The following is a 25,171-nucleotide window of genomic DNA, read 5'->3' on the forward strand; positions in this document are numbered from 1 at the left end:
CCCAACACTCATCTATAGTGATAAAGGAGGTAATGAGGTCACCTGAATTGGCTTGAGACAGCTGCAACATTCTTCCTTTCTTGAATGGCTGTGTGCACCAAGGAACTCAGTGGGTGGTGACCTTCGAACATATTCAGAATTCCACGCAGGATTTTAGGGATATAAGATTTTCAAAACTGACCTAGGAATGATTTTTCACTTTTTGCACTATTTCCTTGAGTGTGATATGCTGGTCTTTGAGCAGCAGAGCCCTTACTTTTTTTCTCCTGGATCTCCTCAGGGAGACGGCCTGCCACTTCATTCATCATCATTCAGATCTGTTGCATCTCAATAGATGTATCTGGACCAATGAATTAACTATGTCATGAGAGTACATTGTTGCCATTACATCTGTACCAACTCAGCAAGGATTTTTGCAGTCTTGTTCCCCTTTGAACACAGAGGATGAATTAACACAAAATACTCTAGGCCTATTTTATCAATGGATTCTCTCTCTCTCTCTCTCTCTCTCTCTCTCTTTATCTATCTATCTATCTATCTATCTACCTACCTCTCTGTCTCTCCCCCCTTAAAAAATTAAAACTTTGACTAGGTACCCATTACAAAAAATTCACTCATTTTTTTAACATCATAAAAACTACCTTATGTACCATATGCTGTGTACTCTGACTCGAGTGGTGCTTACCCATCTCCCTGGGACAAGTAGGTTTCTTGTGAGAAAATGTTATAAGTTCAAATTAGTTTAATTCTTTCATGTTACTTAATGAATGCTGTTATTCTTCGCATTTTATGAATTTTGACAGTTTTGCACTGCAATTTGCTATTAAAAATTGAAAATTATTGCACTTTGGTTATAAATTTGGCATTTTCAGGCCTTAGGATTTCAGAATATTTTCCATTTTTCTTATGCTATCTACTCATACAACCCAAGTTCTCTATTCCTACACAGCTGGAGATCAGCATAATGGCTTTATTGTCAAGTCATTTCATACCATCATAATCCAGACTGCCGACTTCTTCATTGTATTCCGTTGGTTTCGCCTTGCATTCTTTACCGAATACGTATATTCAGAAGATGCCTAAAGCAGTTCTTCCTCATGCTTACCTTTCTCCATTTTCGGTATGTGCAACAAAACAATTTATGAAAAATAGTCATCAAAGTATAATTCATAGCCTGAAGAAGATAGTCTCTTACAGAGAATTAGAAGGACACACAAGGCAAGATGGGTGTGATGTCTTTCAATAACGTTGTTTCCATATGGAAATAAAGTATCAATATTTTTCCCCACAAAACTAGCCTTAATTGCCCAAGAGTAAAGCTTTTGTACATATTGTTTCACATTAAGTTCCACATGAAATCAAATCATTTGTTTCTCAATACAAAATTTGCTTCCCAAATGGGATTGTAGGCTGATTTTCATAACTGAATTGAATATTGGTGCAGTACTGAAACACATCTTGACAACTGACTGGTCATTCCAAACTGTTTACCAACTGTAAATTACTTCTCATGTGGGGGAAAGAATCGTTTGTTAAATATATGTATGCCATATATACGAGGCATGTCAAGAAAGGAAATAGGTCCCTGTTTTTTTTTTCTTTTCTTTTTCTTCCCCCCCCCCCCCCCCCCCCCCCAAACTGAGTGGTAGAGGGAATCCCCTGATGACAGTGAGCATAGCCAGAATACAGTAGTACACAAGCTCATGTTGTGGTGTCCAACTGTATGAAAGATGTTGATCCTGCCCAAATTGAGCCCAGTTTTTCCTACTCATGGATGAAATAACACATAGTGAAATTTTTTTGCGAATCAAAATGGTTTACAGCAGGGTGTTATGAACAGAATGAGTATGCTTAAGTGCCTAGGGAGTTTAGTGGAGGAAGAAAAAATGTTCATGATGAACAGAAGAGTGAAAGATCTGTTTTGACTGAAGAGTTGGTGCAAAAGATGAGGAAACTGTTCATGAAGACCGCCGATTGACAGTAGATGATAATTCTGTGATGTGTCCACAACTCTCCAGAACTCTCTTATACAAGACACCCAGAGAAACACTGGGATACTGGAAACTGTATGCAAGGTGAGTCCTAAAACAGTTGACAGAACAGCACAAGAAAAATTGGGTCACTAGTGCCTGTGGGTTTCTTGAGCAATGTGAATGGGAAGGAGAGAATTTTCTGATCTCTGTTGTGACTGGAGATGAAATGTTGGTGGCTCATTACATGCCTGAGCCAAAAATAGTTGACACAGTGGTGACACACCAATCCCCCATCAGCCGAAAAATTCAAAACCAAATTTTGCACAAAAAATCAGGACCTCAGTGTTTTGGGACCAAACAGGCATAATTTTGGTTGAATTTCTGCCTCAGGAGGAACCATCAATGCACAACAACATTGTGAGACCCTAAAAACTCATAAGAAGCATTCAAAACAAAACAAAGGCAATGCTGATGAGAGGAGTATGCTTGTTACATCACAATGTCTGTCCTCACACAGCCTTAGCCAACAATGCACTCTTGCACTCATTTGATTGTGCAGGGTGTGTGTGATCTGGGACAACTGGGAGATTTGGGAAAAACTCAGGAATTTTTTCATCCGGGAGAAAATTGAGAAAAATCCGGAAATTTTTTAGAATTCTGGGAATTTTTCATTGTTTTAGTTTTCAGTTAATTTTTTGTAATTTTTACTGGTAAGAACTGATAATCTAACAAAGGATAGTAACTGTATCCTGCTAGTGCAGAATAATACTGCAGCAATAAAACATGAACTTGAGAAAAAAAAATGAAAATAAAACTTAAATTGCAAAGGAAATGTGCCATATACAATAACAAAACACAGTGCTCGTACAAGCATCTGCCAACAGCAAAATGTGTCAAAGGCTTTAAGGAGACTATGGAATGCTTCATAACAACAAAACAACAAATTACCTCCGATGAGTGTGACATCACAACTGTTTGCATTTATGAGCCAGCTCATGTGCATGCGCTGTTGAGTCGATGAGTAGTACCTCTCCCACTTCTGTCTACAGAAATATGGGTTGTTATCTGTGTAAGCATTCGCAGCAAGCAGCTAGATGCAATTGGGAAAAATTTTACTCCCGCACCCAACCTGACAGATTCATGCATGCAAATCATATTCTTGAGGAAAAAAACCTTGTTTCACAAAGTGTCTAGCATCTATCGCATGTTGCTCTATCGATTACTCATATGATTTTGAAACGCATCCCTGTTGGTTTTTGAACACATTCTAAGATGATTTCTGAATGAATCATAAGTTTATTTTTGAATGTGTGCATAGTGTACGTGATGTCTATGTGAGGGGAATCCTCATCGTGTCTAGAAATAAACTTTCCTGCATGCAAAAGGGAAAGGGGCTATATGAGCCGAGTGGAGTAAAGCCGAACAGGTGAATGCCAATTGCTGTTTGATTATATGATTGATTAGGTTTGCGAATGACCAACATTGTTGTAATTAATATTTAGTGAATTAAAATACATTCACATAATTATGGACGGTTAAAGTATGTTATTAGTTTCAGATTTTATTTTATTTCCACCTTTCTGACAGTCAAGCATTAATTGCGTTGCAGAACAATGAAGTTATTTTTGTCGGTTTGCTAAAGAAATTTGGCTTTTATTAATCTTTCCCCCTGAGGCAGTCAATGTTTTTGAAACTAAGTGTTTAATTCCACACTATTGGCTAATTTCAACTGCACGCTGCATTTCAAGTGCATGTTTTCATCTTCTAGCACACATAGTAGCATTATGCCATAATAAAGAACCAAACATGAGACAATACAGTACTGGTACTCCAAGAAAATTTACATCCACAGTGAAAAGCTTAATATCAGGTTGAGGCCTACTTCATTGGGAATCTGGACATACGAATGTGCACTTTAAGTATGTAATTTAAAAGTGCACATTTTAGTATGGTTCACGAAATTCCAATGCATTTGGAGTACACTCTGATGTCTTGTTTCTTTTATGACATAATGTAAGATCTTTTAATGTTTTACATGTATGAACATATGGGCTTCCTGCATCATTGTAGCTGAGCAAGTGTGGTGGCAACTGTTATCTGGCGCTCTCTGACAACTACTGGAATGAACCTGTCCCTAACATGTTGTGGGAAAATATTGCGAATGGTGGTTTGAAAAGTGTCACTTTAAAAGTAAATTTCCTTTTATGCAAGTTGGACTATGTGCGAATGTACAATGAATTTCTTAAATCACAGAGCATTTGACTCTCATTTAAAAGTCAACTCTTTGGTGACGAGCCATTTAGAGGAATTTTGAACCCACAAAATCATACTTCTATGTCGTTATTATGAGTAAATTGATGTAGTACTATGGGATGCCCTCTCTCCCCTCTGGTAACTAATCTATTTGTGGAAAACTTTGAGCACAAGTCACTGGATTTAGCTAAAAATTTTGCTGGTACATTTATGTGATATATCCTAAAGTGTAACAAGCACAAAAAAGATCAACATTATATAAGAAAGATTAGCTTTTCTAGTAGCAACAGTATGTATATTAACTTAAAACATTAACTTTTCCTGTTTGTGTATTCGCACTACTTAACAGTGAGGTTGCTATTGGCTGAGTACATCACATGTCCTATGGTCTGAATATCCACTGTCATCAGCTGGCGAGATCACATTACATGGGTTATGACTGGCTTACAAAGCACATCGCAATCTCAATTTCAATGATTCTGAAAGTAACATAAGGTGTTTGGTGGAATTCAAATTTATACTTTTGTAATACGAAAATATGCAGCATACATGTTGCTGCCCATGAAAGATCTTTACAAAACATGTTTTTTTTCCCAGAAATTCCACGCCCATGTATAAAAACATAACCATTCAAGGGATTGACAAGTTTTACAATTCTGAGGGAAAATCCACTGTCATTTAACATGGAAAAAGTGTGTTTTCACCCGGGAGAAACTGTATTTTTAACCAGGAAATCTGGGAAAAATCGGGGATTTTTTTCTTCCTTGTCCGTATATACACCCTGTTGCACGTTTTGAAGCAGCCCCTCGCCCATATTCTACTGATTTGGTGCCTTCAGATTATCATCTTTAACCTCTGTGAAGGAACACATGAGTGATATCAAATTTTCATTTAAAGGGGGCAGTAACAGGTTCTGAAGTGGGGGGAAGGAGATGAAGGGAGAGTTCTTCGAGGAGGACATGGAGAAGCTCATGCAACAGCTCACCAATTGCATTGAATGGGATGGCAGTTTTGTAGAAAAATAGTCAATAAGTGTGTCAACAATATTCTGCGTTTTTTCTTCAAATACACTTTTTCAAGTATATCAGTATCTTGAATTTCTTTTTTAAATACACTTCTGGAAAAAAGGAGGAGGAAGAAGAAGAAGATGAAGAAGAAGAATCTAGTACACTTACTTTCTGAATATGCCTTGTATTATCCTAATATACCTGGTGCAGAAGTATGAAACTGGAATTTCCATATAACTGGTGCTAGCTGTCACTGTAGGGCCCGTGAGACCATGTCTGCAGTGACATCTGCTTCTTGTAACGGCTGATGACGAATGTCAGCACACAGTAACCCAAGTTCCATTCATCAATACCTATTTCAAACCCATAAACATGCCAAGTTTTGTACCTATGAACTATGATTTGCAGACAGCATTGGTTTTCTGTTATCATTTGAAGAAAACTGCTGCATAATGGCGTTGAATACTTGTCAAAGCTTTTGGCAAATGTGCTCTTGGGAAAACACAGTGCTTTGAGAGGTTCAAAAAATTTTAAAGTGACTATTTTGACAGGAGAAACAACAAGCTTGGCAAACCACCAAAAATGCTTGAAGACAATGAATTGCAAGGTCCAACTGGATGAAGATGATACTCAAACTGAACAGGGACTCACAAAGGAATTGAATGTGATGCAGAAAGCCATTTCTCTTTGGTGTAAAGCTATAAAAAAGGTGCAGAAAGTGGGAAAATGGGTTCTGCATGAACTGAATGATAGACAGCACGCAAATAGAAAGACCACTTGTGAAATACTGCTCGCCAGATATAAAAGGAAGTTGTTTCCCCATTGAATAGTGACAGGTGATGAAAAATGAATATATTTTGACAATCCTAATCATTGTAAGTCATGATTGAATCCAGGCAAACCATTGATATCCACTGCAGGACCAAATCACTTTGAAAAGAAGACAATGCTCTGTGTTTGGTGGCTTCAGAAGGGTGTCATGTATTACGAGCTGCTAAAACCTGGTGAAACTGCTAACACTGATTGCTACCAACACCAAGTGATCAATTTAACTTGAGCATTACATCAAAAACTATCAGAATATGGAAAAAGGCAGCACAGTCATATTTCTCCATGATCACACACCATCACACACAGCAAAATGGGTCAGGGAAAAGATCGAGGGGTTTAGTTGGAAAATACTAGGGCATGTGGCTTATTCTCCAGACTTGGCTCTGTCCATTTATCAGGTTTGGATCACTGGGATATTCTCTCACTAAGCAATGCTTCAGTTCATATGAAAATGTACAAAAATGGCTCAGGAGTGGCATTCACTGCCTGCAAGAGAGGTGAGAGAAATGTATAAATAGCAATGGAGATTATTTTGAATAAAGTATTGTTTAACTGTTTCAAATAACAGATGTGTACCTATAGGAACCAAATTCCAGTTCCATACTTCTACACTTGGCACACTGACTGACAAAAAAAGTGAAGCATCCAGAAGCTGAAGAGGGGAAAAAAAAATGAAAATTCACAAGTTGAGAGGCTATGTCATGTTATTACAGTGACTGCAAAACTGAGTCCAATTTATAAAGAATTTGGCACCATGAGCCCACCGATCCATATTTTGTTGCAGCCCTCTGGCCTGAATGCATTCACTGTTTTGGTTGGTAAGAATGTCATAAAGCCTTTGTATCCTCTTCTGAGGCTAGCCAGCCCTCAACTGTTGTGACCGATTCATTATATCCTGGCTTTGGGGCGGAGTTGACATTTGAGCTGGTCCCACATGTCTTTCATCAAGGACAGATCTGGGGATTTTACTTGCCATCAGTGCACTTCATTATACTGTCCCATGAGAGGTAACACTTGAGGATGTCTGTGGTGTACTGTGCTGCTGTCAAACTTCCCTCATTCATTACCACCTGTGACTTCATGTCATACCTGATGGCTCCCCACACGATAACACAAGGAGAAACACCACTACATCTCTCCAAAACATTACAAGGATAGGACCTCTCCCAAGATTGCCACCATTCTCACTGATGATAATCATTCAGGGTAGCACGGAACCATGATTCTTTGGTATACACAATGCTACACTATTTATCAGCAGTCCCATACTCCCTGCAACACCACTCTAAATGAGGTCATTTATGGTCTGGTTTTAGTGGCAGCCATTTCAGCTGTTGATAGCCTCCAACTAATGGTGCAGGATGATACATAATGTTGCAGCCCAGGTGTGAAGGAGATACAGGTGCTCAGTGCACAATACAGTGATACTCCCTTGTGGTGGTCAGAAGCTGTTGACCTTGACGACAAGTATGCCTGCTCTCAAATTCTCATGCAATCCAACATCAGGCCACTGTCACACGTGAATGCACCAAAAACCTGGAAATTGCACAATCTGACCACCCAGCCAAACGGAGACACAAAATGATGCCCCATATAATTCTCCTTCAGACAAGTACTTAGCATCTCCCTGATCTTCACAGTCGTCACTCAACACCTGACTCAGTTAATACTTCCAATATACCCTTGCCTGTTACAGGGATTTACAGTCCTAATCATTTACATACCCGCCAATCGTGTGTAGGTTTATGGAGTTGTACTGACATCCAGCCACATCTTCTGGGTGTTTCACTTCTTTGTGGGACAGTGTATTCTCATGTGTGGTGGTTTTCATAGCATTTTTTGCTAAATGGCGGCCAAATAAAGTTTTTACTTCATCACAAGTCATAGTATTGAATCACCTGATGTTTGTTTGCGTTTTGTTTTTATGAATACCATATTTATTTGAAGTTTCAGTAATAAGTTAATATAATTCATCTGGTATGTACCACATGACACACTTGTCAGGATCAATATCAGAGGTTTCCTGCTGAGTTGTATGCTGTATCTGAAGAAGTAATAAGGAAGTGGTGTTGCCTGGCTTTTCTCTGTAAGCTGATATTCTGTGCCAAGATTTACTCTCTTACTTCATGATCATCATGTTCAACTTTTGTCATGTCTGGATAATTCTTCAACACACATGACACAAACCTAAAGTGGCTCTCATAGTCTCAGTGTTGTATGTTTCATCTTAATCGCCTGACAGATAATTCTAGTAGCTTCAGTATCATGTCTGCATTGCTAGGATCACTTCTGTGAGGGGAAGGGCCTATAGTGTGAATGAATTATGATAAATTTAGTTTTCTTTCAAGAAATTTTATAGAAAATTGCATTGTAACTACAATCAAGCTATATTTTGTTGTTGTAGTGGTCTTCAGTCCTGAGACTGGTTTGATGCAGCTCTCCATGCTACTCCATCCTGTGCAAGCTTCTCCATCTCCCAGTACCTACTGCAGCCTACATCCTTCTGAATCTGCTTAGTGTATTCATCTCTTGGTCTCCCTCTATGATTTTTACTCTCCATGCTGCCCTCTAGTACTAAACTGGTGATCCCTTGATGCCTCAGAACATGTCCTACCAACCGATCCCTTCTTCTAGTCAAGTTGTGCCACAAACTCATCTTGACCCCAATTCTAATCAATACCTCATCATTATTTATGTGATCTACCCATCTAATCTTCAGCATTCTTCTGTAGCACCACATTTCAAAAGCTTCTATTCTCTTCTTGTCCAAACTAGTTATTGTCCATGTTTCACTTCCATACATGGCTACACTCCATACAAATACTTTCAGAAACGTCTTCCTGACACTTAAATCTATACTTGATGTTAACAAATTCCTCTTCTTCAGAAACGCTTTCCTTGCCATTGCCAGTCTACATTTTATATCCTCTCTACTTCGACCATCATCAGTTATTTTGCTCCCCAAATAGCAAAACTCCTTTACTGCTTTAAGTGTCTCATTTCCTAATCTAATTCCCTCAGCATCACCCGACTTAATTCGACTACATTCCATTATCCTCATTTTGTTTTTGTTGATGTTCATCTTAAACCCACCTTTCAAGACACTGTCCATTCCGTTCAAATGCTCTTCCTAGTCCTTTGCTGTCTCTGATAGAATTACAATGTCATCGGTGAACCTCAAAGTTTTTATTTCTTCTCCATGGAATTTAATACCTACTCCAAACTTTTCTTTTGTTTCCTTTACTGCTTGCTCAATATACAGATTGTATAGCATCGGGGAGAGGCTACAGCGCTATCTCACTCCCTTCCCAACCACTGCTTCCCTTTCATGTCCCTCGACTCTTATAACTGCCATCTGATTTCTGTACAAATTGTAAATAGCCTTCGCTCCCTGTATTTTACCCCTGCCGCCTTCAGAATTTGAAAGAGAGTATTCCAGTCAACATTGTCAAAAGCTTTCTCTAAGTCTACAAATGCTAGAAACGTAGGTTTGCCTTTCCTTAATCTTTCTTCTAAGATAAGTCATAGGGTCAGTATTGCCTCACGTGTTCCAACATGTCTACGGAATCCAAACTGATCTTCCCTGAGGTCGGCTTCTATCAGTTTTTCCATTCGTCTGTACAGAATTCGCGTTAGTATTTTGCAGCTGTGACTTATTAAACTGATAGTTCGTTAATTTTCACATCTGTCACCACCTGCTTTCTTTGGGATTGGAATTATTATATTCTTCTTGAAGTCTGAGGGAATTTCGCCTGTCTCATACATCTTGCTCACCAGATGGTAGAGTTTTGTCAGGACTGGCTCTCCCAAGGCTGTCAGTAGTTCTAATGGAATGTTGTCTACTCCCAGGGCCTTGTTTCGACTTAGGTCTCTCAGTGCTCTGTCAAACTATTCACGCAGTTACATATCTCCCATTTCATCTTCATCTACCTCCTCTTCCATTTCAGTAATATTGTCCTCAAGAACATCGCCCCTGTATAGACCCTCTATATGCTCCCTCCACCTTCCTGCTTTCCCATCTTTGCTTAGAACTGGGTTTCCATCTGAGCTCTTGATATTCATACAAGTGGTTCTCTTTTCTCCAAAGGTTTCTTTAATTTTCCTGTAGGCAGTATCTATCTTACTCCTCATGAGATAAGCCTCTACATCCTTACATTTGTCCTCTAGCCATCCCTGCTTAGCCATTTTGCACTTCCTGTCGATCTCATTTTTGAGACGTTTGTATTCCTTTTTGCCTGCTTCACTTACTGCATTTTTGTATTTTCTCCTTTCATCAATTAAATTCAGTATTTCTTCTGTTCCCCAAGGATTTCTACTAGCCCTCATCTTTTTACCTACTTGATCCTCTGCTGCCTTCACTATTTCATTCCTCAAAGCTACCCATTCTTCTTCTACTGTATTTCTTTCCCCCATTCCTGTCAATTGTTCCCTTATGCTCTCCCTGAAATTCTGTATAACCTCTGGTTCTTTCAGTTTATCCAGATCCCATCTCCTTAAGTTCCCACCTTTTTGCAGTTTCTTCAGTTTTACTCTACAGTTCATAACCAATAGATTGTGGTCAGAGTCCATATCTGCCCCTGGAAATGTCTTACAATTTAAAATCTGGTTCCTAAATCTCTGTCTTACCATTATATAATCTATCTGAAACCTTTTAGCATCTCCAGGGTTCTTCCATGTATACAACCTTCTTTCATGATTCTTGAACCAAGTGTTAGCTATGGTTAAGTTATGCTCTGTGCAAAATTCTACCAGGCGGCTTTCTCTTTCATTTCTTAGACCCAATCCATATTCACCTACTACATTTCCTTCTCTTCCTTTTCCTACTGTCAAATTCCAGTCATCCATGACTATTAAATTTTCGTCTCCCTTCACTTTTTTCTTTTATCTCATCATACGTTTCATCAATTTCTTCATCATCTGCAGAGCTAGTTGGCATATAAACTTGTACTACTGTAATAGGTTTGGCCTCCATGTCTATCTTGGCCACAATAATGTGTTCACTATGGTCTTTGTAGTAGCTTACCTGCACTCCTATTTTTTTTATTCATTATTAAACCTACTCCTGCATAGCCCCTATTTGATTTTGTATTTATAACCCTGTATTCACCTGACCAAAAGTCTTGTTCCTCCTGCCACCCAACTTCACTAATTCCCACCATATCTAACTTTAACCTATCCATTTCCCTTTTTAAATTTTCTAACCTACCTGCCCGATTAAGGGATCTGACATTCCACACTACGACCCGTAGAACGCCAGTTTTCTTTCTCCTGATAATGACATCCTCTTGAGTAGGCCCCACCCGGAGATCCGAATGGGGGACTATTTTACCTCCGGAATATTTTACCCAAGGGGACGCCATCATCATTTAATCATACAGTAAAGCTGCATGCCCTCAGGAAAAATTATGGCTGTAGTTTCCCCTTGCTTTCAGCCATTCGCAGTACCACAACAGCAAGGCTGTTTTGCTTAGTGATACAGGGCCAGATCAGTCAATCATCCAGACTGTTGCCCCTGCAACTACTGAAAAGGCTGATGCCCCTCTTCAGGAACCACACGTTTGTCTGGCCTCTCAACAGATACCCCTCCGTTGTGGTTGCACCTACAGTACGGCTATCTGTATCATTGAGGCACGCAAGCCTCCCCACCAATGGCAAGGTCCATGGTTCATGGGTGGAGGATCAAGCTATAGATAACTTGAATTATTGCCAAGTATAATGCTGCCCAAATAATATTACATCACCTGACAACCATTATACAGTATGTTGAACACATAATTCAGGCACACTATCCAATGAAATACATTAGACAACTGTCCATGTGAAATATGTTTACCTACTCACAAAGAGCTCTTTTCTCTGGGGCATCCGTGACTGTACGGGTCCATTTTAAAAAGTGAAGAAACCAATGGACAGTTGGATAATCCACAATGTTTTATTACGTACACAATGATTTCAGAACACTTATAATTGCTATCCTCTTGTGTAAAAAATAGAATCACTTAATCACCTGAGGTCATTCTCACCCCAATATCATCATGAAACTAAAGGCTCCATGTGAAAGGAGTAAAAAGGAACTTTAAGTTGTAACCTTCCCCTTACTAATTGGCCTATCCTGCTTGCAATATAAAATATGATCATGGATCGCGTGTATGCCTAAAGGATTTTTACTAATTGGATAAGGCTATATCTCCGAAAGAAGTAATACTATAAGTAGGAGGAAAGTGTACAACTGACCTTCTGATGGAAAAGTCTTCTAAAAAAATAAAAATGAATTTAACTGAACAGGGCTATAATTTGGAAAAAATGAGTTATTTTGTATATTCACTTACGAACAACACTGGACAGAAAAGGGGTACCATGGTCATGAATCCAAAAATTACACCAATGAATGAAAAAGGAAATAATTAATGGTCGCCAGCCCACTAGGGCAATTTACAGCTAAATTCCTGTACAAGATGATGGGAAAGAAAAGACATGTATTATTAAACACTGACATGGCAACTGAAGGGTGTCACATTGTCTCTTTTTTTTTTCTCTCTAGGCAATTGAGTAGTGATTTGAAAATATGCACTTAAACTGTATGTTAGTATTGAACTTCGTTATGTGAACAATGACTTTAAGTGACCTCAACATAAGGTCATCAAAGAAATTTCGAAAAAAAAGCAAGCACTTTTTACTTTGCAGTTACTTAGTTTGCCAATTGGATTTCATATTATTGTCTGAACAACTGAGCCTTTTTTACTGACTTGAACAGAATTAAATACTGGAATACATACCAAACCAAACAGCCAAGTGCTCCAAGCTATATGGTAAAACTTCTGCACTCTTAATTTGTGCATTTCTTTAGCTTTGGATTTTTTCCAGTGATTGATTCTGAAACTTGAAAAATGAAACTGCTTTAATTTATAGTCATATACTGAAGCCTCTGTTGTACAACAGTTAACTGAAAGTAGACTGAGGCTAAAATTCTTAAAAGTGAAATTATTCATTAATAAACTCGCTGTAACTATTCAATTTGTTTCTTATGACACTTAGTATATAAGGAAAAAAAGGAATAAGGACCCTACTTGGTAACAATGTCTGAGGGCAATGAGGACACAGTCCCTGAGTTTAACTGATTATTGTTTAAATAAATTTTATCAATCAAACCACATTTAGTTGTGCTGCTGGGTTAGCCGTTAATACTTCCTACCAATGAACAGTCTTACTTCAGTGCTGTGCATATGACGAAACTCGGAGCCGCCGATGAAACTGTGTTGCTGGAACTGCTGCTGTTGTTGAAGACTGTAGCATCTTGTGAACCATGGCTAATTGCAGGAACGGGCAATCGTAATTAATACAGCCTCTTTTGCCCTTCCACTGTCCATACTCCTGCTACTAGACATCTGGCCGGTGCGCGTACATGATGCTGCTGAAAATTGTACTCTCTACTGCGAGAGCGTTAACACCCCGCCCCCACAAACTACAAGTGCTGGAACCCGTCTCCCTCTCTCTGCACAGCAACTCCATACCCAAAGATTTTACAATGCACAAGCACTGCTATTATCATTGATAGTTGATGCAAATAACAATTTCTTTGGCTTTTTCACAGAGCTTACAAGTTTCACAGTAAGACACAGATAAATACAATGAAATGTCAATAAACTTCTACCTAAAATTACACATGCAGCAAAGCAATGTCCTTAGTTATTAAAAGAAAGCATTTAAATTACAAATATTTACATAAACTTCAGTAAAAAAAATTAGATATCGGTAGCAGGTGCCATGCGCCCTGCATTTTCAGTCTTACAAAGTGTTCCAAAACCGGTTGCATACCCAACAAAAGAGAGTGGATTAAGCAGCTGTCCTGCAGTTTCTCATTTTTCAAATTTACCTACTCAGTAGTGTAATAGACACATGTACAAAATGTAGTTGTAAAAATTTTTTCTTACAAAGTAAAATATAAACCCATATGTACCAAGTAGTTTCTTGCTTCTTTCTGCCATCTTCCCTTTAGATATACTTAATTTCATGTGGACACTGGACAGCACTTTCAGCATTGCAAAGAGAATCAACATGATCTGACAATATTATGAGGGACATTTCATAAATAATGCACATTAATTTCTTTTATACTTACATGTTTATTTTTTATTTTCTACTTGTTTATTTTTTAAATATCACTTCACAGTCCTTCAATATAGTCTACCTGCTTCTCTATGACTGAATCTCAACATCTCAGAAGCTTTATTATTTCATCCATGATGCCACATCTGTTCATTTGTTGAATGGCTCGGGTAGTGGTGGTAGAAAGTTCTTCTAGAGAAAGATAATGATGTCAATGCATATGTTTTTTCAACTTTGGGAACATCAAAGTCTGGTGGACATGTGTCCAGGTTGTAGGGAAGATGTGGCAACACTTCCAATCCATATTCATGCAGCTTTTGGTCTACAGCATTGCCAATATGTGGGTAAGCATTGTCATGGAGAATGAGTGGCTCAGCCTTGAGCAACTGAGGTTGGGTTTTGTGCATTTTTCTGTGCAGGTTTTGAATGAAGTTACAATGATACACTGCTGTCAGTGGTGATTGTAAGCAAAAATCATCATTTGCTTGCATGTGTTGAAATTGTTTTGGACATGGAGAATTAAGTCCTCCAGTTATTGGACTGTGATTTCAACACTGGTTCAAGTCTCTAGCTCACGTTTCATCAACAGTGACAATTCGACACAAGAATCCTTGGCCTTCATGGTCAAATCATTGTTTGAGCAAGATTGCAATGTCCAAGCATTTCTGCTTCTTTTCAACAGTCAAACAGTGTGGGACTCATCCTGCAGAAATTCTTCTCTTCTTGAAATAATTTGTCAGAATATAGAATACTGATGTTGGGGGAATTCCCTTGGCTTCAGAAAGTTCCTCACAAACCACACTACATTAACAAACACACTTTATTTTTTTCAAAGTTCAGTTATTAACTATAGTGATCAGTTTTTCTCTATGAAACATTATTAGTGCAGGTCTTCAGGTCAGCACCCACAGCTACACTTGCAAAGTTGATTGCTGTACTTGTTCCTCAGGTGTCCTCTACTACCCTCCTCCTCCTCCTCCTCCTCCTCCTCCTCCTCCTCCTCCTCCTCCTACTCACCCTTCCTGCTCCTCCTGTCTCCCATCTAAATCTCTACTCTCCCAATCTCTTACTCTTACAAATCGGCTATCCCTGTGCATATCCACAAATTCCACAGTCTGGCTCTCCAGAACTACCTTGTCTAATTGAGCCAACATCTTGTGCACCTGACAAGATACTGATCTCTGTGTACTCTCAGGGATTAGCCCCCTGTAAAATATGGCTTACTACTTGCACCTTGATGTATGGAGGTTTCAATGCCACCACTTTCCTTCTGACTCGCTCTATACAATTTATTAATTTTCACAGCCAACTGATGACAAACTAGCCCCTGCATGCCTTTAGGAGCAGTTACACTGAAACTAATTGATCAAAACAATTTCCAAGTATTATTTTCCTCTGTGGCATGGCATCAAGTAAATTACCCTTCACATTTACCTCAGCTGGTCTTAAAAATCTAAATCACCCAATTCCATGGTCTGTGCTCTATTCTGAAACTCATCATGAAATACAAAAATTCAGCTATATGATCCACTGAATTCAATGATGCCGGCCGCAGTGGTCTAGCGGTTCTGGCGCTGCAGTCCGGAACCGCGGGACTGCTACGGTCGCAGGTTCGAATCCTGCCTCGGGCATGGGTGTGTGTGATGTCCTTAGGTTAGTTATGTATAAGTAGTTCTAAGTTCTAGGGGACTTATGACCTAAGATGTTGAGTCCCATAGTGCTCAGAGCCATTTGAACCAGCCAGCCAGCCATTCAATGATGAAAGAACACTGATTCAAAAAATCCTGTGGTTCTGCAACTTTGTGAACAGAGTATCTATGATTGTTTGCTGAGCCTCTCTATGATGAACACTCTGATTACCTTCACTACCAAAATTACTCATTTTTTTTATGGGTCTGAAGCCATTCATTAGTAGTGTTGCTATAGGTTTCTAAACATTGTACCTGATTCCTGTCCACATCCACTAGGTCACTCATTCTGTCGACATAGTGATCCAAATGGGCCTGAAATCTTCATACTCAATTGAGAGTACAATTATCCTCACATTCCAAGACCTCTAATATTTCTTTAAATGTGGAATGAATTGAGACAACAGTCAGACTTAGCTCACTGGACTCAGTAATCTGTTGAACAACCTGCAAATAACTATTGTTGCATACTTGTTCCATAGCTCTTGGACAGTACCTTTAGGATCTACCTGTCTCCTGCATAATTCATGCTTTAGTTCCCCTCTTCTCAGCATCCCTTACATTACTAGGCATACTCAAAAATGCCTCAGACATTAAGTACGAGGTGCATTCAAGTTCTAAGGCCTTCGATTTTTTTTTCTAATTAACTACTCATCCGAAATCGATGAAACTGGCATTACTTCTCAATGTAATCGCCCTGCAGACGTACACATTTTCCACAATGCTGACACCATGATTCCATGGCAGCGGCGAAGGCTTCTTTAGGAGTCTGTTTTGACCACTGGAAAATCGCTGAGGCAATAGCAGCACGGCTGGTGATTGTGTGGCCACGGAGAGTGTCTTTCATTGTTGGAAAAAGCCAAAAGTCACTAGGAGCCAGGTCAGGTGAGTAGGGAGCATGAGGAATCACTTCAAAGTTGTTATCACGAAGAAACTGTTGCTTAATGTTAGCTCAATGTGTGGGTGCGTTGTCTTGGTGAAACAGCACACGCGCAGCCCTTCCTGGACGTTTTTGTTGCAATGCAGGAACGAATTTGTTCTTCAAAACATTTTCGTAGGATGCACCTGTTACCGTAGTGCCCTTTGGAACACAATGGGTAAGGATTACGCCCTCGCTGTCCCAGAACATGGACACCATCATTTTTTCAGCACTGGCGGTTACCCAAAATTTTTTGGGTGGCGGTGAATCTGTGTGCTTCAATTGAGCTGACTGGCGCTTTGTTTCTGGATTGAAAAATGGCATCTACGTCTCATCCATTGTCACAACCGATGAAAAGAAAGTCCCATTCATGCTGTCGTTGCGCGTCAACATTGCTTGGCAACATGCCACACGGGCAGCCATGTGGTCGTCCGTCAGCATTCATGGCACCCACCTGGATGACACTTTTCGCATTTTCAGGTCGTCATACAGGATTGTGTGCGCAGAACCCACAGAAATCTGTTCCTCAGAGATGTAGATGTAGATGTAGATGTAGAAATGCCAACTCTGGAGGCGATCTGTTCAACAGTCATTCGGCAATCCCCCAAAACAATTCTCTCCACTTTCTCGATACATGTCATCAGACTGGCTTGTGCGAGCCCGAGGTTGTTTCAGTTTGTTGTCACACGATGTTCTGCCTTCATTAAACTGTCGCACCCACGAACGCACTTTCGACACATCCATAACTCCATCACCACATGTCTCCTTCAACTGTCGATGAATTTCAATTGGTTTCACACCACGCAAATTCAGAAAACGAATAATTGCATGCTGTTCAAGTAAGGAAAACGTCGCCATTTTAAGTATTTAAAACAGTTCTCATTCTCGCCGCTGGCGGTAAAATTCCATCTGCCGTACGGTGGTGCCATCTCTGGGACATATTGACAATGAACGCAGCCTCATTTTAAAACAATGCGCATGTTTCTATCTATTTCCAGTCCGGAGAAAAAAAATCGGAGGCCTTAGAACTTGAATGCACATCGTACTCAGTTTCTTCAAAGACGATGAATTTTCTTGGCTGTGCCCAGGCAAAAATCATTACATAGGAGTAAGAGTGGATGGTGAAAAGTTCATAAGCAGAAATGGCTCCTACTATGTAACATGAAAGAAATGTTCGTAGCTTACTGTAAGAATATGGCAGTGAATCGGGCTTCTCAAAATTTTGTGATTTCAGTCCAAAGTGATGTATTGTATGCACTTGAAACAATCATGCAGATGGTTAAGTGATCGTTTTGATGGATTTTGCCAAAAACTACCCATTTGTCATTCAAAATGCTGTTCAAGGATTTCAATGGGAAACCAGCCAAACACATTACACCGCCTTGTGATTTAGTTTGGTGGTAATGCTCTACAGAATATCAGTGTCTGTATTATTAGTGGCTCCATCATGATGGCACTGCAGCTCATGCATTGATAATGTGGCTGATTAAATATTTGAGGATAAAAATAAGAGACATCAAGTGCATTCACTACTTTAGTGATAGATATGCTGCCCATTACAAAATTTTTATCAGTTTATGTCTACATGAAAAGGACTTGGTATCTCTGTTGAGTGACATTTATTTGGAATCAGCTGTGTAAAAACTCCTTCTGATGGAACTGGAGGAACAGCTAAAAAGCAGCTCATGTTAGCTCACAGAGACCTTTAGATAACCAAATATTCATGCCTTTTGATAAGTTCTCCAATGAAAATATTTCAGGCAGCATCTTCTTTATGTTACACTTAAAGAAATTGAACAAATTTTGTTTGATCAGGAAGGAAGGTTTGCTAGAGGCCATGCAATTTCTGGGACAAGAGAAAATCACCAGTTCAAGCTCACTGGCTTAACCAAAAACAGAGTAAGCAGTGTTTCCAAGGATGCTGTAGCATTCACAGTTAAAGCATTTCAAACAGATGAAATATTCCAGCTGTTTCAACTACAATGTTTCAATGTGGGCAATATGTAGCTTGTGTGTATAAAAATGCTTGGTGGGTGGGAAATGTGTCTGAAGTTTCATAACAACAAAATGATAGCTCAGTTATCATTATGCATGCTCGTGGTTGTGGTGTTCCAATGTTATTGACTGATGATGTAACATTTGCTCAGGCTCTACGATTGCCTTTTATTGATTTGCTCACCAGATCATTTCTTCACATTTACAAATATCTCTAGGTTGGACTTTGTGTCTCAAACTGCTGCACTTATTGCTGGAAGTAAAGAATGCAATCCACTGTTCAAATTCTTTAAATAAATATGACATAATGTGATGTATATTGCACTCTCCTTTCACAATGACAGTTCATTACATGCTTGTTACTTGGAATGCCACAAATACATCAGTTAGGACAATGTCAATATACTGACAGTTTCGGCTAGCAGCATAAAATTGAATCTGATAGATAAGTTTTGGTCTTGTTCCTGTGACTTCACTGGAATTGCCACTGTCATTCTTCTTCTGTGGCATGCACCACATCTCCAAGACAGGACCCAACAACATGGAATAAACTGCCCAAACAGTAGTTACTGCGAAACATAGTGACATTGCTATCATCATCCAGCTTGCAGATACAATGCATCTCTTAACTCCAGAATACATACACATAAAGAAAACAAACTTCCTATCACTATACTCTATTACACTTATTACTTAAGTAAAACTTTTATGGTGGCCATGACCATTCATCAGTTCAGTTGATGCAGTGCAATACATCACTCCACCAAGTGATACATTACACTACATGGTCCTGCCCATTGCTTCAGCTGGCCATCTAGTAAAGATACTTGCTAGATTCCTGAACAATGAAAATTTAAAATCATAAAAGCACTATCAATAACAGCAGGAAGGCAATATATTTACTTAGAATTTGGAAGCAGTATCAGCAGTTTATTCAGTCTGAAGTGGAAAAGAATTATTCCTGTTGTACAGTATGACATTCTAACTTTGTAGAGTTTCATTTGTTTTATTGCTGGTTAATGCTTGAAGTTAATTTGTACATAACTACATTTTTATTTTTATGGGCACAAAAGCAGCATTCACTGATTTTTACTTTCTGTTTACTAACTAATGTCACATTCCAGCATATAGAACATGTATGAAAGGTAATAACTTTGAATCAGGTTTTCAGCCATAAGCGGGTGTGGCTCAAAAGTTAAACTATATACCTTGTGAATCTTAAAGAATACTCTTTCTAGGCACAGCAAGATAGAAAAGGTGAAGAACATACCCTGACATACTGGCCCTCCAAAACTACCCAAAATTTGGGAACTGAAAATTTTCTGTCAAATTTGCAGGAGAACACATTTTGACATAGGACAGAGGCTGTTGTACAAAGGCCTCAAGAAGACAACACAACTGTGTATCATATTACCAATTCTTGGCTGAATCCATCCTGAAAATTACAATTTATGGCAGATCATAGATGTGCTCTCCAAGTTGCACAATGAATTTTCTTCCACCTTTGAAGGATTAGAGCTGTGATCAAATGTATTTGACAATCCAATCAGCAATATATTCTTATTAGATACAAAAAGTTATTTAAGTATGCAGAAATAGGGGCTTTCGGAATAGTTATCTAAAGTTGGTACTTAGGCATGCACATAGCTGGTGCAAATTTGGGACCCCTATCTAAACTTTGTCCATGTCTATCCAATACTTTGTTGAACCTGCTCAAAAACTTTCATTGGGTTGTGAATGGTCAGGCAGAAATCATGTCAGGCTGGACCACTTGCCATAGAATGACCAAAAGCTGTATAGCTAGAATAACTTTTTTTCTAAGAAAATCTTTAAAACAGATGCACTGTGCCAATACATTATATCGACTGAAGAAATAGTGAATGTGTGCTCAACAGGCACAATGCATTAGCACAGAGAGAGAGAAAGAGAGAGTATGCTTTATTTGAATCACAAACTGTTTGTGACAAGTAAAACAAGCAAGTTTCCTGCACACGGTGGTGATCAACACGCATAATTTGAGTACAAGCTCCAAACATATCATGATTCTATTTTTGTCTGCCTTGTCATCATTAATTACAGGGAAGCAATAAGTTATACGTAAATTTTCAGTGACATTGACACCAATCCTCCTCCCCCCACAAAGATGCAATGTTACTGTTTTAAGTATTATGTTCCAGCACACAGTACTGCCTAGTAAACAAACATGTACAATGAGACTGTGAAAATTGTTTTGAGATGTCCAAATTCTGTAGTTGTGGTGAAAGGTGAAAACTGTTCTGAAAGACTGATAGCTTCAGGTGTCCAGTCATCTTCCTAATCAGACCTGTGAGAGAAAAATGTTGCCTTCATAAAAACAAGTGCATGTTATTCATGCAACTCTGCATACATAGTGCAGAGGATGGCACATAGTTTAGCATCATTGCAGATTTGGACACTAATATTGAGATGAAAGCAACTGCTATGGCCATCCAAAGTTGCAGTGTTTCACAGCTGCATCTGTTAGCAAGACTGTCTAGCTGCGTAGTGAATGATGTGGCATGTGCTTTCCTCGGGCAGTTGTGTTGATGTATCCAAATCTTTCTGGTCAGTGTATTACTGTTTGCAAGCAGTGCCATGCTTGCTCTCACATTTTTCTCTCTGTTTGCTTCAGGTTTTGCTCAAACATAGTTGGTGATCCTGGACTTCACATTTGAATACCTCTAGTTTTGTCCTTTCAGACATGTGTATGATTAACCATTGTCTGCTTTGTCCTTTGTCCACTAGCCATTTATCAGAGAAACTGCCTAGTGGCACTCCCCTCACCTAAGTAGTGCATTACAGAGGTGGCAACGAGGCTGTCTCTCATGGGCTAAATATCTCATCACAAAATACCAATAATTTCTGGGAACTTTTGCAGTGTCAAATAGGCAGAAGGAACAGATATAGTGGAGACAACTGCAGCAGGAGCAGATGCAGGAGAAGATCAAACATTGTGGAGCTGATCTGAAACTTGAGCAGTCTGTGGGTTGGACAACTGTGGGGCAGTCTTCACCCTGGTTAATGATCAGTCTTATGCAGCCCGGAGAGTGGATATGCATGGCCTAACCCATAAACGGAAATCTGAATGAACAAACTTCAGTCTCTTGTACACATATTCTTAAATTGTAGATGTCTAGTATGGAGATTTGGAATAGTCTGACCTCACCTTAAGCACTTACTGCCAACCTGTTTGAGATGTCAGAAGCAGCTCAAAATGCACTTTCCAATAGTTGGCACATAGTTCAGCTCTCTACCATGTGCTGATATTTCCTGAGCTGGTACTCAAGATGAGCATCCTGTGCAAAGAAATGTTTCTTGCTTCCAAGCAGATTTCAATGGATGTAGTAAGAAAAGCTACCTAGTCAGGTGTCTTGATGTAGATCAAGGAGTGCTCCCCCTCTGCATTGGATTCACCCCCACTGATGCTTACTTAAGCCATTGTCCAGACTGCTGGACATGCCACAAGAGTCACCAGTGGATGCACCTTTTCGATACATATTATGCCTGTCGCAATCGAGGTGACAGGGCAGGAAAACAATACTGTGTGCTGATGCACCAGTGTTCACCAGTAACTGGGGGCAGCAGAACGTGACCAAGCATCAATGTTCACTTTAAGTCCAGTCCTGGCAGAACCTGTCCATGTGCCTAATAAATTCCTGGTTGAGTTGTGCATCGGTGGTATTTATACTTAATTCCACATGGGTAATGGGGCAGTAATTTGTCTGATTAATGAAGAAACCTAGCAGTATTTAGGATCCCCTCCCTGCAGGCACTGCAGTGGCAGGTTGTTTTATAAAATTGTCTATTGGCTTAAGAACTGTCTCGGGGTCTTTGGCTGGCATATGTTTGATGATTTTTCTGATGTTTTGCCAGCACAAGTGGCTGGCATTCTCAAAGTTTCACCCTACATTGCTGATAGTGGACTGGAGTCAAACTCACAGTTGCAGCTTATATATATGGCACACCAATGTCCAAGAGCTTTTCTGTGGCCATTATCACAGAGGTTCTCCTCTTGCTACCTGCAATGATCATTCAGTGCAACATGGGAATCCAGGATCCATTCAACTTGAGGCCTTCTTCTTGCCTGTTGAAACTATTGTCATGTTTGTGTATATCTATATCTTCCCTTAACAAGCTGGTGTGACAACTCGTTTCTACACCAAGAACTTCAATGTTCATAAATTATACTATGTGGCTGGTCTTCCACAGAGTGTACTCTGCCATGGCTGATTTTTCGTCCTGGCCCAACTAGCAGTGCCACTCATGTTCAGTGATCCTATTGTTGATCGATCACCCAGTTATTCCAACATAGACTTTTCTGCCTGTACATGTTATGGAGTATATTCCTGACATTGCAAGTGGGTTTCTTTTCTCCTTTGCTGATCTAAGACACTTTTTGATCTTCTTGGATAAAGGAAATGTGACCATCATAATGAAAACTGAAGATTACAAGCAGAAGATACAGGACCTATTAGATACAATGTGCACCAAAAACTAAGTGGAGATCTGATGTAGCGGATCACACAGAATAAGAATTAGTTACCCAAGGTGTCATCTCTCTCAGTAGACAAAAAGAGGAACCTCCATAACACAGAAGCCCTACCACCTCGGCTGTATGGTTTACCAAATATCCATAAGAATAATGATCCATTAAGACTGACTGTTAGTGCTTCTGGTTCACAAATGTATAAACCTGCAAAACACTTGGCCTCTTTGCTCCAGCTGCATGTGTGAGAGATTGATACATACATAAAGGACTCGGGACATTTCATTGAGTCAGCTTTGATGTTGCTTGTTTACCGAAGTGCCACTCTGTTTTTCTGTGGAGTATATTGGATCCATTTTCCAGCAAGACATTACCAAGCTCTTTCAAGCATGTATCACCATGCCATTATTACCAGCTGTGGCAGCAGTTGATGACTGAACCAGCACAGGTCTGGCAACTCATGGAATTTGAGTCACTTCCTGTGATGTTACAATCACTGACAGTCTCAGTGCCTCAGCAGCAACTCCAGCCTCAACTGAACTAGACAGAAAATGAATAAGATGCCAAAGGGATGGAAACTTTGGAAATTAAAATGCTGTTGGAGCCACTGCCAGAGCACAATGCTCCCCATTGCCCCAGCAGCTAAAACACAAGTCTGGTCACTTCCAACCCCATTAAAGTGCAGAGGAATTTAGTATCTTCACTGAATTTGGACATTGATATACAGATGAATATACCAGCATTGGCTCTTCAGAGATTTATGATGTCATGGTCACTCACAGGTCTGTTGGTAAGACTTTCTGGTGGCATAGACCACTAGGAAAGTGTGGGTGCATTCATCAGCCAGTTGTGTTGATGTATCCAAAGCTTTTTGGTTGCTGACATTACTATGTACACAGTAACATGCTTGTGCTCAGTTATTTCTCTTGGTTTGCTATTTGTTTGTACACTGTTAATGATTCTGAGCTTCATGTTTGAATTCCTCTTTGTTTTTTCTTTTTTATTTGTGTATAATTGGCTGCCATCCACTCAATTGTTTCAGCCACTTGCAGTTTTCCAGTGAAACTGCCTAGTGGCACTCACCACATATGGATACCACATTGGGAAACATAATGTGTCTGTATCATTGTATCCCCTTCCTGTTCTTTTCACTGTTGGTTCTTGGAGGAAGAGATTGTCAGTGCCCTTCTGCATAGTCCAGAATTTATCTAATAATCTGGTTGTGAGAAGGTTTTTTAAGAAACCTCTTAGGTGCATGAATTACTCTTCCCTATAATCCTTCCAATAAATCAGATTGGCATTTGCCTTCCCAGTGGCTGGACCTGTGTTCATTAAATAATAATAATAATAATAATAATAATAATAATAATAATAATAGCTTTATTCAACATCAAATGGTACACTGCACATGTACAAAGAAACAGTAATGATTAAAGTTATTTGTACAATACACAAGACACATTCTTCTGAAAACGTCATTAATTTACAACAAAATTACAATAAGATGTTTACTGATTTCTATTCACATAATTTCACAGAGCATTTGTTGTTCTTCATATAAGTATGGTACTCTTCTAATGTGTAGAAAGGGTGTTTTACTAAAAATTTCTTAAGCTGATGATTCAGTTTAATTGTAGGAAGAGCCATGACTGCACTAGGCAGTGCTTTAGCTAATTTTATACCTGCTTACTGAGGCCACTTTTTGTAAAGTGCTGTTCTGTGGCTGCCAATGTAAAATCTTTCTTTATTTCTAGTATTGTACTGGTGGAAATCTGAATAAGTGTTTGGGTACAGTCTTTTCACAAGAAAAATGGCTTTTAGAATGTATGTGTTTATAACAGTTAACACCTCTGTTTTTGGAAACAAGTTGCGACAAGATTCCCTGTATTTTGCTC

General features: G+C 39.3%; 1 protein-coding gene and 1 long non-coding RNA gene across 24 annotated transcripts in view; one reads left to right on the forward strand and one right to left on the reverse strand.

Moving 5' to 3' along the window:
* The window catches only part of LOC126188844 (uncharacterized), a 2,133,693-nt gene that overhangs the window by 76,756 nt on the left and 2,031,766 nt on the right, over nt 1–25,171 (forward strand). The gene's annotated exons all lie outside the window — the stretch shown is intronic.
* Nucleotides 12,860–25,171, reverse strand: part of LOC126188850 (uncharacterized) — a 69,835-nt gene continuing 57,523 nt past the window's right edge. Inside the window, exon 3 of the long non-coding RNA XR_007537865.1 lies at nt 12,860–12,943. This is a non-coding gene — a long non-coding RNA (uncharacterized LOC126188850). The remainder of the gene's footprint in view (nt 12,944–25,171) is intronic.

The sequence above is a fragment of the Schistocerca cancellata genome, chromosome 5 (assembly GCF_023864275.1).
Source record: "Schistocerca cancellata isolate TAMUIC-IGC-003103 chromosome 5, iqSchCanc2.1, whole genome shotgun sequence".
Classification (NCBI taxonomy): Eukaryota; Metazoa; Arthropoda; class Insecta; order Orthoptera; family Acrididae; genus Schistocerca; species Schistocerca cancellata.